Source organism: Hirundo rustica, chromosome 2 (genome assembly GCF_015227805.2).
Source record: "Hirundo rustica isolate bHirRus1 chromosome 2, bHirRus1.pri.v3, whole genome shotgun sequence".
Lineage (NCBI taxonomy): Eukaryota > Metazoa > Chordata > Aves > Passeriformes > Hirundinidae > Hirundo > Hirundo rustica.
This window is the reverse complement of record NC_053451.1, coordinates 9,894,945-9,911,116: the sequence shown is the minus strand read 5'-3', so window position 1 is coordinate 9,911,116 and position 16,172 is coordinate 9,894,945.

Sequence of the window (16,172 nt, the reverse complement as noted above, 5' to 3'; positions counted from 1 at the left end):
GTAATTTAAGATAGAGACAACTAATTTTTATGCTGTTCCAAATTGCACTCTGAAAAAGAAAATGCTTATGATTTTTATTATTTTGTGTTACAGAACTATATCATTAAAAGATACATGGGTAACATGAGTTTCACAGAAGTTCAGTCAAGATCCCAAACAACTGTCTTTTACTTATGAAAACAAATATCTGCATGGCAGGGAAGTAATGCTGTCATATTCTCCAGTCTAGCACAGTCAACATTCTCACAGAGAAAATGTAATCACCCAAGTTTTGGGCGACAGGGAATTCTATATTTTATATTACTATTTTTCAAACTGTGTGGCCTTCTTATAGAGGAGGAAAGAAAGCCTAACCAGTACATTTAGTAAGTTTAATGTTTAACTTATGTTTAATAATCATAACTGAATGAATCATGAATTTTTGCTAGCTTTTCCTCTTCAAGGGATGCCTTCAGCTCTTGCATTCACACTGTACTCGTGTCCACCTGATCATGTTGATGCTTTTTAAATTTCCATAATATTAAATATATCTACTAAGTGATATGATAGCTATACAAAAAAAGCCTGACTTCATAGGATCCCTTAATGGGTCAGGTTGGAAGGGACCACAGTGGGTTATCTTGTCCCACCTCCCTGCTCAAGCAGGGGCATCCCAGAGCAAATGGCACAGGACTGTGTCCAGCTAGTTCTGGAATGTCTCCAGTGAGTGAGACTCCACACCCTCTCTGGGTGATCTGCTCCAGTGCCTGGTCTCTGTAGAAGAAAGAAGTTCTTCCTCACATTCAGGTGGAACTTCCTGTGCATCCATTCCTGCCCCTTGCATCTTGTCCTATTGCTGGGCACCACTGAGCTTGGTCCATCCTCTGACCCCCCTCTGCAGGCACTGAGAGACAGAGATGAGATCCCTCAGCCTTTCCTTATAAGAGAGATGCTCCATCCCTTCGTCATCTCTGCATTCCAGATGCGCCTCAGCAGGGCTGAACAGAGGGCTAGGATCACTCCCTGACCTGCTGACAATGCCATTCCTGATGCACCCCAGAATACTATTGAAGATATATAAATAATTCCTATTGCTTATATTGTTGTGCATATAGGTGTTATATAAGTAAAGGTATTTCTGACAGTTGTTTTTCCTCTAAGGAAAAATAAGCTTTTCAACTCAATAATATTTCATTTGCACTCACTTCTCTTGATTCTGAAATAACCTCACAGGTGGTCTAAGTGCAATTTCAGCATCAATGGACCAATTTACAAAAATTTTTTAGACCTCTGATGTTGTCTTGAAAAGATGTGAAGTGTTTAGAGAAAAGAGTGATAAATTTTAGAAGATAGGGTAAAACAGATCTTTGATTTTCTGATAAAATATTTCTTAGTCCCACTAGATCTCTCATATGTTGGTTTTTGATATTTTGTTGATCTCAGGGAAAATATATTTTATCACACTATTTTTCCTCATCCACAGGTGCATTAGCATGCATTGCACATCTCAGTAAGTAAGCATGAAAAAATTCTCCATCAAGAAGCTTAAAGTGCAATACTACCCAGCACTTTGATTGATGGTGCCAAGGGTAGTACAGGCTTTGTGTTTGTTCTCATCAAGTTCAATAAATTTAGAGTAGGCAACTGCAGTTTTACTGAGGAGTCTCTTTGCCCCCAAAGTATGTCTCTTTATAACAATAAAAAAGAAGCCAAGAAACCCACACAGAAAAACAACCTTAGGAACATTCTGTCACTGTATGTAAGATGTTTGCCACACTACTTGTTCCAAGGTTTTAAAACAGGTATCTCAGGATGCATTGCATGCTATGTCAGCAATATGCTCTTTATTTTCTCGAGTGAGCTTTTCCATTGCAACCTTCAGAACCAAGGTTTTAATGAGTCTTCTTGGTTTTCATTTAAATTACAATAACAATCATAATAAAATTTATCATTTTAAGCATTTAGTCTATAATGATTTTGAATTTTACTGTGTTTGGGTCAGATGCATCTGTGTGCAATTGAAATCCCTATACGATAAAAATTCTTCAAGTATGATTAGTGTTTTTAGTTCAGGAAAACTTAGGAAAAGTGCTTCACAGAATAAGGAAGCTGTCTTAGCATTTGCTTTCTACAGATTTGGACTTTTAGGATTTTTGTGGTGTATCATTTGGACTAGATTGGAGTATCCATTTTACTACAAAATTCTCAAAAATCTCTTTTGTTCAAAAACTTTTATAATATTATGCCATGAGTCATGCAAATAGAGGAGGAATAATTATTTCTGGTTTATTACTGGAAAATGAGCACCTGAAGAAATTAAATGAAACTCCATGCACTACATGTGTGCTTATGTGTTGTTACAAAGCAATAGAAGTGGCTGACATTAAAGGGCTAAATCTAGACATTTTCAAATTCAATGCATTTATTGTGCTTTTTCCTATTACTGTATCTTATCATCATGTATTCTTCCAGTCTAGAAAGACATAATTTAAATCCATTGAAAAATTAAAGTTAAAATCTATTTATGCTTTTGAGTTGAATTTTAGCTTTTGCTAAAATATTAGTTCTAATATTCTTTAGAAAGTGTTTGCCTTGTCAGACAAAAAGTCGAGAGAAATGTGCTGTGGAGATCGAGCTACTTCAGAAGATAATCACTCCAGGTTCCTTATTTTTGTATCACATTTGGAACTGTCAGTTGTTTTAATTTCAGCAAAATTGTCAATGAAGTTTGCATTCAGCTAAAAATATTCCCATTACTGTTTTCCAATTCAAATCAGAGAATGTAAGCAAGGACAAGGCCACCCCCAATTCAAAACTGTGGTTATGCTCTAAAGCCACTCAGAGACAGGCAGTTCTGAGACCAGTCTTGCTGAAAAATTCAGACAGCTTCAGCGTATAAACGGAAGGGTATCTAGAAAGTCAAACAAGCATAACTCCCATTTGTTTAATTCTTTCACCTTAAGCCACAAAATGTCAACTAAACCCCGAAACGCTTTTACTGTTGTCAAATATTCTTCATAGATATAGGGCTCAATTTTGTACAGTACAGTGAGCTTTAAATATGAATTAATTTGCTGAAATTAACTCTAAATTTCTAAGGAAAAAGTTGTTATATTCACAAATGATATATCACATCATTACAGTTGCCATCCATAAATTATTCTGCTATGTTTTAATATGCTCCTGACTGGTTCTTTTCAGAAATTCTTTTAGTTCAATTTACTTCTAACAATTTACAGTCAAAGCCCTTGGGAGTGCAAACTTAATTCCACAAATGGATTTGGGGTAGGTTTTGTATACTGCTTTTGCATGCTCCAGCATGGCGTTACGTTAAAGGAATGGAGGTGTTTCTTTTGACCTGGGTAGCCTAAGACATCCAGATACTTTGAGATATCCTAAGACATCCAGGCAGACTGCTACACAGTCTGGACATTCCTTGTTTCTTCAAGTTGGAAGAATAGATGGTGTTGTGTGTATTCCTTGACTGTAGGTGTAGTCTGGAGTACCAGCCTGGCTGGATAGAGCTGCAGTGTAAAAAAAAAGCTGACAAATCTATGTTTCTCTCATGACAATTTCCTTTAGAAATACGAACTTGATAGTTAGCAAAGACTTGGGTTTTCTAACTCTGAAAGCCTAGATTACTTTTTACAAGTTACATCCAGTAATATAAAAGAAGGAACTGGTTTGTGTAGTGCAGTTATAATCATGAAATGAACATAATTCCATGGATTTGATATGAATAGTAGAAAGCAAAAGACCTGTTCTCCCACCTTCACTTTACCAGTGGTGATCAGCTTGTAGATAGTTTAGATCATAGATATCAATAGGAAATTGTTCCTGTCACTAGGTCTTTCTTACAGGTCTGCTGATGAAGTGACATAAAACCTTTTTGCTGATCTTGACTGGAATGTTTTCCTCCACTCCTCTCTTAGAGGCAGATATGGACTTCTTGGATTCCAATGTACTTTAAATATGGCAAACTGCTCTATATAGATGCTAAAAATGTGTTTGACAGAAAAGTATTTCCAGCCATTCCTTTGTTGGAATAGCAGTAAATAATCCTGTGCCTACCTACTACCTAGGTAATTCCAGTTGCCCTAGTTTGTAGATATAAACCAGTGCACAGGGAGATTTCAATCCTAAATTTTTACTGAGAATTAGTATTTAAGAAATAATATTATCCACTTACTAGGCAGTAGTGGATTAAATAAATCATTGTATTTAAGTCTGTGACTTATATTGGCAGCTGAGGATATATTTGCAGCTCAGCATTTGCATTTACTAAAACTTTCAGTGATAAGTCATTATTTAAAGCTAAACTCTGAAGTCTTGTTAAGATTGAGGATCTGTTTTCTTTGTCATGACTAGCTAAGTCCTGGAATGGCTTATTACCATAGATAATACTAATTAAATATCATCCCTCTGAGTCATCTTCTTTTCCCATTGATTTGTTCCAAAAGAGATTTTACCCATAAAATGTGCCTGCACTATCATAGTTTGTTGAAATAAACTCTAGAAGTTGCTATGACTCAAAAAGATGAAAAGTACAGCTGCTAGAGCCAAGTAATGCCTTTTGCCAAGCACATGTAGCAGGGAATGATTTATGACAGAATTATTGAATAAGAATATATCCAGACTAAGGAGTTAAATTGTTGTTTTATACAACATAGTCAACTTTTATTTGCTCATATTCAAAACTGCACTCTTTTTCTGTGTAGTTTTATGGCTTAATTTATTTTGAGTACTTGGGTGAAAATATTTAAAGAAACCACAAAGCAATCTTGAATTTCTAAGTAGTCTCTATGTTCCAAATTCCATTTATTACGAAATTGTAAAATTCCTAAGATATAAAAATACTAAACCTGCACCACATAATTTCTGTAAACATTAATGGTTACATTACTTTGTCCAACAAGGTGTATCTTATGGATGATATATTCAAATACTAAAAAGCTTGAAGAGTATCAGTTGTCATGCACACAATAAATTTTATTTTTCATAAAGCTATACTTCACCTTTATCAATCTACAAAAACTTAGTATATAATTTCTGTCTTGTAAAAATGTTTGAAGAGAAGCCCTCCCTTAGGTCATTTAAGCAAATACTTAAAAGTAAAATGAACAGAAAAATATACCTTAAAACATGCAGCCAAAGCACTTGTCACTTAATAAAATTGCAAATGACTTGTTTACAGCATCAACATTCTCTGATGCTGATGTATTGATTAAGCAGTAGGTGTGTAAAAGTTTTGATTGCTGAGTTGTTTTAGTAGAGCCTTATTTTTAATGTGCATGAGCAGTTACTGTATATAAACAGCTCTTAGATATTCCTCTTGCATAATTCAGAAGTGTAAAGTACCACACATGGGAACTGGATTAAAGGCTAAAGGCTGAAGATTCTGTTGCAAGTACAGTAGCAGAAATTGCAGGCAGTATTATCATGATGATAGTATCCTCTAACTAGGTAGCAATAATAAAAACAAATCTTTTTCCTTGTCTTCTGAACTCCAGCAAAGTACTCTGTCAAGCTCTGGAATCCCAGCACAGGAAGGACATGGAAATGGAGCAGGGAGACAGGAGGCCAGGAAATTGATCAGGGGGTTGGAGCACCTCTCATATTAGGAAAGGCTGAATGAACTGGGATTTTTCAGCCTGGAAAAGAGAAGCTTTGGACTGACCTAATTGGGACCCTCCAGTACCTGAAGGGGGCCCATATGAAAGATGGAGGGAAACTGTTTACAAGGACCTGGAGCGACAGGACAAGGGGTAATTACTTCAAATTGGTACAGACCTTCTCTACAGAGAGTTTGTTTAGATTATCCATTGTGAGAAAGTTCTTTACTGCGAGAGTGTTCAGGCATTGGCAGAGGTTGCCCAGAGAAGCTGTGGCTGCCCCATTCCTGGAAGTGTTCAAGGCCAAGCTGGATGGGGCTCTGAGCAATGTGGTCTAGTGAAAGATGGCCCTCCACATGGCTGGAGTTTGGAATGATATGATCTTTAAGGTCTCTTCAAACCCAGGCCATTCTATGTTTCTGTGATTATGATTCTATGATAAGACATAATGATACTGAAAAGAAAAACATTTTTATAAGAGATATTGCAACTTGTCGAGAAACTAAGGTATTAATCTCCATGATTTTAACATCTTGAAGTTAAATTGAAAAATAAGGAAAACAAAGCCAAATCATTGGTGGGCTTTTTCCTGGCAATTCCACCGTATTACATTATCTTTCCCAAACTGAACCCAAATGGAAAGTGTTGCCACCTTAGCATTTTGTGAGATTCAGCCCTGAAATGGACAGATCAGTCTCATTAGGGACCAGCAGCTGTGCTATACTGTGCTCTAAGCAGGGGAAGTGGCATGTGAATAACATTGAGATGACTCCGAAAGGCTGGTACCAGTATTATCTGAAAGAATAACTGTCTGCTGGCTAAACGTGTGGCTTTGGTGTTCCAAGTATCTGCTACTCCTCTAGCTGGGTCTGAGCCAGTCAGCAATGTATCTGCATTACCAAGAGTAGGACTTTTCTACAATTGTCACTGTGCAGATGAAATAATAGAAGTATAGTTTTCAAACTTCTGGCAATTTTGAAAAAATTTGTGAGTGACAAAATGGAAGAAGATGGTTTAACAAGACATTGTGTAGAGCATTCTATCAATCACCTGTTTGAATGCAATCTTGGATGCATGTCATGATTATATCTTTAGAAAAGTTTTCTGAAAAGTCTTTATATACTGTACGTGTCATACTCCTCTAAAAAAGTAGTAATTCTTTTAAAATGTTAAGTTTGAGACTGGGAGTGGTCAGGGGCTTTAGATCAACACCAAAAATAAGGTACACAGACAGATATGTTAATGACTTGAGGACAGAGTTAATACTACAATCCACCAATTATACAGGTACTAAAAAGATGGAAAGATTTGAGAAATATCTGAAAGAAATTTTGTAAGTTTTTTCCCTTCCTATTTCATAACAAAATGTTAGAATCTACCTATGAATAAATACATATATATGAGTTTTGCAAGGGGTTAGTGAAGATTTGAGGGAGAGGGTAATGGGATTTTGAGACTGACTCTGCTGTCAGTACTTGCTTAATTCATGGGGACTTGTTTCTAAATTAGAACATTGGAGCTCTGTAAGCGAGAAACAGTAATACAATGGCAACGTACATTTTAAATGGTTGCTCATTCCTGTAAGAAAATGTCATTAATCATTAAGTGTTAATGAAAGTGGAAGGTTATAGTAGGTGGTTGTCTCAACATAAACAGAAATTGTAAGTAACTGTGACCTCCAATAGAGCCGTTGAATTAACAATTCCATTGTTTCTGAATATTAATAATTTTAATGAATTCTTCCAGTTATTCTGAAATTTAAAGCTTTGACAATGGGATCTAGTGATGCAGGTAAGTTGTGAAAAGTTTTGGGTTATAGGTGACTAAGAGAAAAAATGCTTAGGGTAAAGCCTATCCTTGTCTATGCCTCCCATCAAATACGCCTTAAGAGTCCTTGTGCAGTCTGCAAAGCTGTACTGCTGTAAATAAATTTTGGTATTATAAATGTACTTCACCTACCCATATTTGTCATGAATGTTATTCGTAATGTAGCCCAGGGATGGTACCTCATTAGCATTGTACTAATTTGAGCCGTTCTGGGAACAAGTCCATAACAGGCTGTTTGTCTGTCTTCCCCAGCCACAGCTGCAGAAGGTTCCACATCTCTGTGTTGCAGAGAATTCTAATCCAGCACTCCCACCTATGCAGCACCATGGGCTGTGTGTTGTGCTCAGCCTCCCAGGATTTGTATAGAAAGAGACTAAACAGAGTCAAGTTGGAGGTTTGGAATAAAAATCTGTACTTTTTAGGATGCATACATAGCTTCTGGTGCTCGAGAGGAATAATGGTATGAAAGGAAGATACCTTTATATACTGTCTGCAGACCAAAGATTTCTGGAGGAGTGTGAGTGAACATAGGGTAATGCAGATAATCAGGGTAATAACCAGCTGTGGTGCTACATGTATAAGTCCCAAGCAGACTTTTCCGGGGTGTTATGAATAGTGTAGCACCACGGCCAATGCAGGTTAATGGGGAAGGTGCAAAATGGTTTATTGGGGATATCTGACATGGCTGCTAGACTGTGTTAGATTGGCACTAGAAACCTAATTCTAATTCTTCTAGTTCTCAGAGGAGATTTGGGTATATAGTGGGTTCAGGGAATTGTGATAATTTGCTAGACAGAACCATTGTGCTGAAGCAACAATATGCTGTAAAAGAATGGGTGTCAGAAGTGACTCTGCAAGCAACTGAGAATATAAACTCAGAACTAATACTCTTGTTCCACCAAAAAGGCTTTTTTAAATTTGTATCTTCAAAAATGTGCTTCATCAGCATTGGCTCTGGCCAAATGTATTGTTCAGCATTATTTGAGATATGGTAACTCATGAGGGATCTGCCAGTTCCCTGCTGCACAGTGTCACTGTTCTCTACAAATAAATGGTTACCAAATTTTAATGTATTTCAGGTATAAAAACTGTTTTCAGCAGATGAGTATATCCCTCTAAGCCGAAAGGATTGGAGATCTCACTGCTAAAATTTTATTCACTGCTTACATGTAAAAGTTATCAAGAGAGAAAGGTAAATGAGGAACAGTGAAACATCCGTTTCTTTTCCTTTGTTGTTGTTCTTCTCCCTTCTGTAATTTCAAGGTCAACATTTGGAAGATCAAATCACAGAGTGGAATTAGGAACCACTCTCAAGTAAACAGCATGTCAGTAGTAAGATGATTAATCACAAAGTATTAGGCTCTGCCAGAGTGTGGGAGTACAGAATGTGACTTCTGCTCATGGAAAATGGAAGGGGGAAGTCTGATGTGTTCAATGCTGTTCTTCTCTGATATTCACTAATGAGGTTACTACTGGTGTCTAATAGAACAAATGCTGGCAATAAGCCAACCTGAACTAAAAAAAACCCCAAAATAATTTAGAAAATGCTTAGGTGAGCTAGAGGTTTGCAAGTTATGTGAGCTTGTTGGACATCATTCCCAGACATTTAACAAACTTGTGAAATCTCAAAGGTGTTGGCACTTGTGTTCAAGACTGCAAAGGACATATAAAATAACAAATAGTAGAAGAAAGGAAAATATTTTTCTGCACAGAGAAGAAAGGATAGAAGACAGGGGCTTATAAATCCTTCTCTAAAATATCCAGTAAATTACCAGAAGAAACAATCACAAAACTGAGCTGTAGTCCAAGAACATAGTGAGAATAACAGAAAATAGAATTTGTTGAAGAAGGTCATGTTTCAAGCCATGTTTAAGCTTTGGAAACAAAAGAGCCCATCCCCAATATATGCTACATAAGTAGAGTTCATCATGAATACTCTATTTTAAAACTCAGGCAAGATGAGAAAAATACTGCATACAAAATTAATTTTGAATACTCGCTGACTGAAAGAATATTCAAGTGAAATTCTGCGGTGGGCTTTCTTTGTCTGTTTTGTCATATGTTTATTAGTGATCTGGATGATAATGTAGAGCGACTTACTACAGTTGTGGATGATACTGAGCAGGAAAACTGTGCTGCAGTATCTTTTCAATTTCTTTTTCAGGAGAATCTTGAATTTAATCTGCACCAAGCTGTTACAGGCATCACATCTAAACAAACATATGTTTAGTAATAAGTACAAAATCATGGTAACCACAAATCCAGACATTTTTCTTACTGGGGATGAAAGGGTAAAATAAATTGCTTTTGGAGAAGACATATGAAATGACCTACTTGAAAAAGAACATTGAAATAAGAGGAGGCTATCACTACATACACAAGTTGTGTATCAACTTTCAAAATTAATCAGGCATGATTCTACTAGAGCAAAGCTATCTGGTCACTGAAGGCTACTTATTGTGTAGACAGTGTATCTGAATTCCATTCTGGCATGGAGAAATGAGAATACAAACTATTTTAATAATGTCTTTCTTCCAAAGATAAAACAAATTAAAGGAGGCTTTGGCTGTTCTTGGTTCAGTAGCTGGAGCCTGTGTGCAATAAAAGCTTTGTCTGCTTCATGAACTGGGGTAATGTAGCAGTTGAGGTGCTGAGATACAGCTTATATGTGTTCCCCTTCATCTTGTATTCAGGAGTGTTAAGCTAGAGTCTTGTACTGTGGGGGAACTTCTGAGGAAGGAAAGGTCGCAGGCATAGGCCAGCTACATAATATTAATTCTGGTACAGCGAGTTCATTTCTCCTTGCACTGATCTAGTCTAAGGGTTGTGTACCTCCTGTCAGTCAAACCCCAGAGTACTGTGGGCCAGAATCTGTGTTTGGAATACTGCTTTAAGTACAAATAATACCTAGGAATTTCTTTGAAGATTCAAGACATAAAGCATTGCCTAACATAAATAGGAATTTCAGAACACACAGCTTTCCTCAAAGTGTTCTTTTGTTATTCCAGGTGGCAAACAGCAGTAAGTCTTGCCCTAAATCATTATATTGCATGTCTTCTCTGAATCTATGCTCCTATGGTTGTACATTATAAGACACAACAGATCTTGCATCTTTTACTGAGCGTGATGATCTTGAGTAACCACTGTTGTCAAATTCCCTAGAAGTATGGGCAGGGCTAATATAATAAGATACCTTTTTTCTATGTCATTGCAAGAAATTTAATGGTTGTTTTAAATGGTAAAATGTCTCTATTCTTTGTATTTTTACAAATACATAAAACAGGTGTTTCTGATGTCTGTCAGGAAAAAAATACCATGAATGTTTATATCGAAGAATATTATATTTCTTCCTGCACTGTTCTGCTTTTCAGCTGAAAACCAGATGAGTATTGAGCCTGATGGTCTTATTTAAAGCAATATTACAGAGAAGCTAGTATGATTCCAATTTATGAGTTAGTTTAACTGTTAATTCCTCATTCTGAATTGGGTGAGGCTGCATGTGATCATGTTTTCATAAAAGCGTCCCACAAAAGCGTATCTTAATCTGGTAAGACAGTCTATATTTTAACTATATGGTCAATCATTTTTATAATATATTATGCACTGAGGGCTAAAAGTATTTGAAAATGGAGCACTGCCACTTTGCTCTGATTTGCAAATTTAATATTCTTTTGTGGATGTTAGCTCTCATCCTACTTCACTCTGCTCTTCCCATTAATTTTCAAGACGTTGACTGTGAAATGTTAAAGGTTGTTAAGCCTACAGAGTGTTACACAGGATTAGAAACAGAGAAGCTAGTGGATTAGGCCATGATATTTGAAATCAGTGTAGTTGTTCAAGTGCCAGAAGCAAAACTTAGTATTTATGAATCCTTTTGGGTCAGCATTCATGCTGGTAAATATTAATGAAGTGCCTTTCCTTTCCGAGTACCTAAAAATAGCTAAGTATAAATAAGTATGTTTTCTCTACTACTGTTAAAAAGCCATCTGCATAACTTTGCAGATGGTCTGATATGCTTGCTTTGTAGCTATTATTCTTCTCCACCATTGCTTGTAAAATGAATGCTTGGTATGCAGTCACAGATGATAATTTAATAACTATTTTTAACATATTGCTGATCAAAGCATGCAAGACAGATGAAATTATTTTAATAAAATCCACTGGGAAAAAAGTTTTGTTCTGCCCTCCTGGGTCAGTTCAATTTGGTTTATGGAGTACATGTTTTTATTAATTAGATGCTTTTCTGTGTTATCATTCACAAAGTTACTTTGAAATTGAGCAAATATTTAGGAGAGGAATCAGAAATATCATGATGTCAAATGCACATGGAATGTGTTTTGAAGCTGTGTGTGGTGGGAATGGCTACAGAAGTGACATGAACTAGACTCTGAAGGTTTCAGATTCTCTATCCTAGCAACATTCTTCCATGATCTCCAACAGCCTGTGGCTTCCTTGAGTTATGGGATGACTGGGAGGTCCTCTGGTTCAATTACAGGGGCAGCTTGCCTGGGCTTTAATCAACAATTAAAGAACAAAAGACATTTAAAATATTATTTTTTTGCATTTTTTTTTAATATGAGAAATTTTAGGGATAAACAAATATCCAACAATTTAAGTAGACAGCAGATTTTTCTGCTTTTTGGACTCAATGATAAAAGCTATGGTTATTGTGCATTGCTAGATTAGATGTGACAATTTCCAGGTTGTATCTCTGCAGTTTGGGTTCAATTTATTCTTTGTGCATTCCTGGATTACAATTGCCAAAATTTGAAGTGCTATCCTAATAAAAACCTAGGAAAAAATGCTCCGATTCTTTCTGGCTGCCAGTCAGCCTGTAAATGTCTCTTGTGATTGTGCAGCTCATGCTGATTTTAACATCTTCATGCAGGTACTTTCCTGTTTACCAGTGAAACTCAAATCTCTCCCAATCTATTTGTATTCTGTAGACTACTAAATAACTACTGCAAAATGAAAACAAATAGCAAATTCCAAGAACATGTATCAGATTATTGAAGATAGGTTAAAAAGTAGACACTTGAAGAAAAGTAGACAAATTAAATAATGAAAGCATGATTTTTACATGCTTGTTTCACACAGGGGGTGTTTGGGAAGATTCATTATCCAGATTGTTCTGGTAAAGAATAAGGCATAGTAATATCCTGTCCTCTTTCCTCTCCTGCATTTATACAGTTTTTTGGAAGGGCTGAAATCATAATGAGGGGAGTCAAGATCATATGACAATGCTGGTTTCTGTCTGCATCCTATAACACCAGTTAAGGAGAATCCTGAAGGGATATAGAGATAATCTAAAAAAGCATCTTTAAAAGGTATTATTTTCTCACCCCTTCCTCTGTGTCCTGGCCTCATTTCACAGCTGTACCTACAATAATGAAAAACAGTTGCTCTGCTTTGAGCATATTGATTCTGCTGGGAGTTTTGTTATAAATTTTATAGCCCATATGTGAATCTTGGTGTTGATATTGAAGATAAAGTCTCTTTTAGGTTAGCAGATTAATATTTTTTCTCTCTTCAGCTATAAGTACACATTTGCCCCCAAATCAGGGCAGAAAAGGCTGAAATATACCTTGAGTTTTAATTTTTTGCTAACTATTCTCTCAAGAGAAAGTAGAATTCCTGAAGCAGAACCGGCTGCATCCCTAGTAGAGTTTCCCCAGAGGGAGGAAAGGTATAGTAGTAAGGATTGTTAACCAAACCATTATTCGATTATGACAATAAAATTGTCAGTGCTGGGTTGATTGTTTGATTCAATGATCTTAGAGGTCTTTCCTAACCTAAATTATTCTGTGATTCTAAAGATAAACTCTATGTGCGATGGTTTTCAACAGAGTGACATTCATGTGGATGTATTGCGTGATGGGAGCATTTCCACATTCCTCCAATGTTAACATTCCCAGAAGTATATTGCAAACCTCTATCCATTGTGTTGGCTGTGGTGTTATGCACATGATCAATCAAACTGGACGGTGCCTCTTGGCTGCACCATTGGGAGAAATTTATTTTGGACTTTTGGGTAAATTTTTTCTATGCATTGGAGATTTTGCAGATTGAAATCACATTTACGGTATTTAGTAATTGTCTCTGTAGAAGGGTTTTTAAGCTGTGCTTTCCTCTAGAATCCCTGGTTTCTGAGGTCTCTGTTTGTCATTTCCTCAGTATTATGAGATTTTTCCTTGGCAAAGTATAAGTGGGGAGGAGACCACACAGAGAAGTGGGTTATCACCTGAGAATATTTTAGTAGGGTGGCAGTCATAACTCTTGAGGGTCTTTAAGAAAGCAGTTCTAACATCACCTCTCTGAAACAGTCTTCCCCTTTTTTTTTTTCCACTTCTTGGGCATGTCTTCTCAGTCTCTTGTCTTGTGGGTGTCACTGGGATATGCATACCATTTATTAAAATCTATACAGAAAGGTGCAAAGCAAGAAGTATTGCCTTGGCTTTGTTTAAAGTATACCGATGCTACAAGACATATAAAAACATACCCATCCCCCCCTCAAAAAACAACAAAAAAGAAAGAACTGAAGTTTATACTAAGCACATAACACTAATAAAATACACTTCTTAAGAGAGAGCTTGCATCTTTCTTTCTCTGTCAGCTAAACACAGGAAAGATTGTATTCTTTTGTTTCTTTTGATTTTGCAGTGTTTGCATATAGACGTCTGTATTGCCACAATTGTCTCTCATTGAATCTGTTCTTGAAGACACAAGGATCTTGTACCTTGGTCATTTAATCAGAAAGACTGACCTCTTTAATTAATGAACATTATGCAGAAATTAAAGTGCAGTGTTGATTAGCTGAATGTCACAGGGGTCACTGAATGATTTCAGATGGTTGAGAGAATTTTCCATATACTTAATACATACTGTGACCCTGTATTAGTTGAAATGGAAGTTTGAACAGGGGAGCAAAGGGCACAACTTTCCAGTCAGAATGAATCACTGGGAAACAGAGAGGTGTGTCCCCTGGACTGGACAGTCATTATCTTAAAGCAAAAGTTAATGCCTCTACTCTTAAATAAGAAGATTTTCTAGTGTACCTTTGAATATTTTTCAAATCTATTTTTCAGGTCTAGCATTCCATCAATATAACTAGGGTATGGTGTGATTAGATGTATCTAATAGTGTATTGTTCTTGCTCATGGAAAATTACAGTCTGAACAGTTTCTATTCAGATAAACTCTTGGTACAAATGATAATAGAACCTACAGATTCTGAGGGGCTTTTAATTAATATTATTGTGAATGACTGTTGAATAGTCAAAGTAGTCAAAGATAAAGAGTAGTGTGTTTAGTGCCCAGGAAACAAGTTTGAGGAGTTGAAATTTTTTCCTAATTGATTTAAACATAGACACTTCCTAAATGTTGAGTGGTGACAGTAGAGAATTTTGTCATCATCGTAAGAGCACTTAAAAGAGAAGTGAATTACATTTTTGTTTTACTTTTACCCTTTGTATAATCTAATTTTATAACTAATTCATTTCTCTCATAGTTTGGTCTCACTAATAGCGTTGAATTGCTGAAGATTTTGGTTAATCATTAAACCTGAAGGAAGAACAAGAGATACTAAAAAGAGAAACAACAAACCACTGTTCGAAAACGCAGTCTATATGTAATCTTTCTCAGCTGTTTAATGACTGTTCACTACTTTTGATGTTGTTTCTTGTTGTTTGTTGTTTTCTCTGCTGCTGTTCATACAACATATGAAAAATGAAGAAATGTTAATGTAAAGTTTTCAAGCCTAGCAAAACTGTTGTTTTTGTGAATTCTAATATTGTACAGAATGCAGAAGACATTGAAAGTAATTTCTGAATTCACAGTATATCCTCCAGGGACAGCCTGTATACTTAATCCTTTATGCAAATATTTAGAGGTTTGTGTTTTGTTTCTTGAAATATATATTTAGCTCTGTCTTCTATTCTTTGCTTAGTTGCATTTTGAGTTTTGAATTTTATAAGTGTGGGTAAAATTGAAAAAACAGAACAAAAATTAAGAAATGTTTCATTGTTTTGATAGTATTTTGCTTGGAAGTGTTGGCCTAAATGTGTTTCTTAGGAAATAGAACAGTTTAAATTGATTTATGCTCACTGAAACAGTTATTAGCGTTACCATGAATTCATGTTTTGCAAATATTTTTGTGTTATTTTAGCATAGAATTTTTGATAGACTAATGAAGATAAGGTAACCTTTTTTATTTACTGTAGAGTATTCTGCTTAGTTTCATTAAAAAGGTGAAATAAATAAAACAGAAATATTGTTCTATTCTCCTGTGAACTTTAAAGGACTTCTGCATTTCTTCTCTTCATAGTTTCTCACTTACTGGTTACTGGGTAACCAGTTCTCTTTGCTAAGACAATGAAGACAGTTCTTCTAAGATCTGGATGACAATTTTAAAATTCCCATGGTATTCCATGTCTTTTGCTCTATTTCTGACAGTGTCAATTCCTTCAAATTACAGCATATAATAAAAAAATTGTGTTAAATGTATGGTTTTTTATAAGGAACTCCTCAATCAGTTTCTATATTGAAGTTTCTCTTTAGTGTTTCTAATGCTCAGATGCTGTCAGTATGGTGTACACAAGACTCACAAAAATTCAAACAAAATCAAATGCAGTTGAGAAATATGTACAATCAGTTTAATAAAGATACCACCCAATAATTAAAATATTTATCATCTTCCCATACTCAGCTTTCAGGTGCAGGAATGTTAGTCCTTTACCTGTCTTTCAGATTTAGTTTT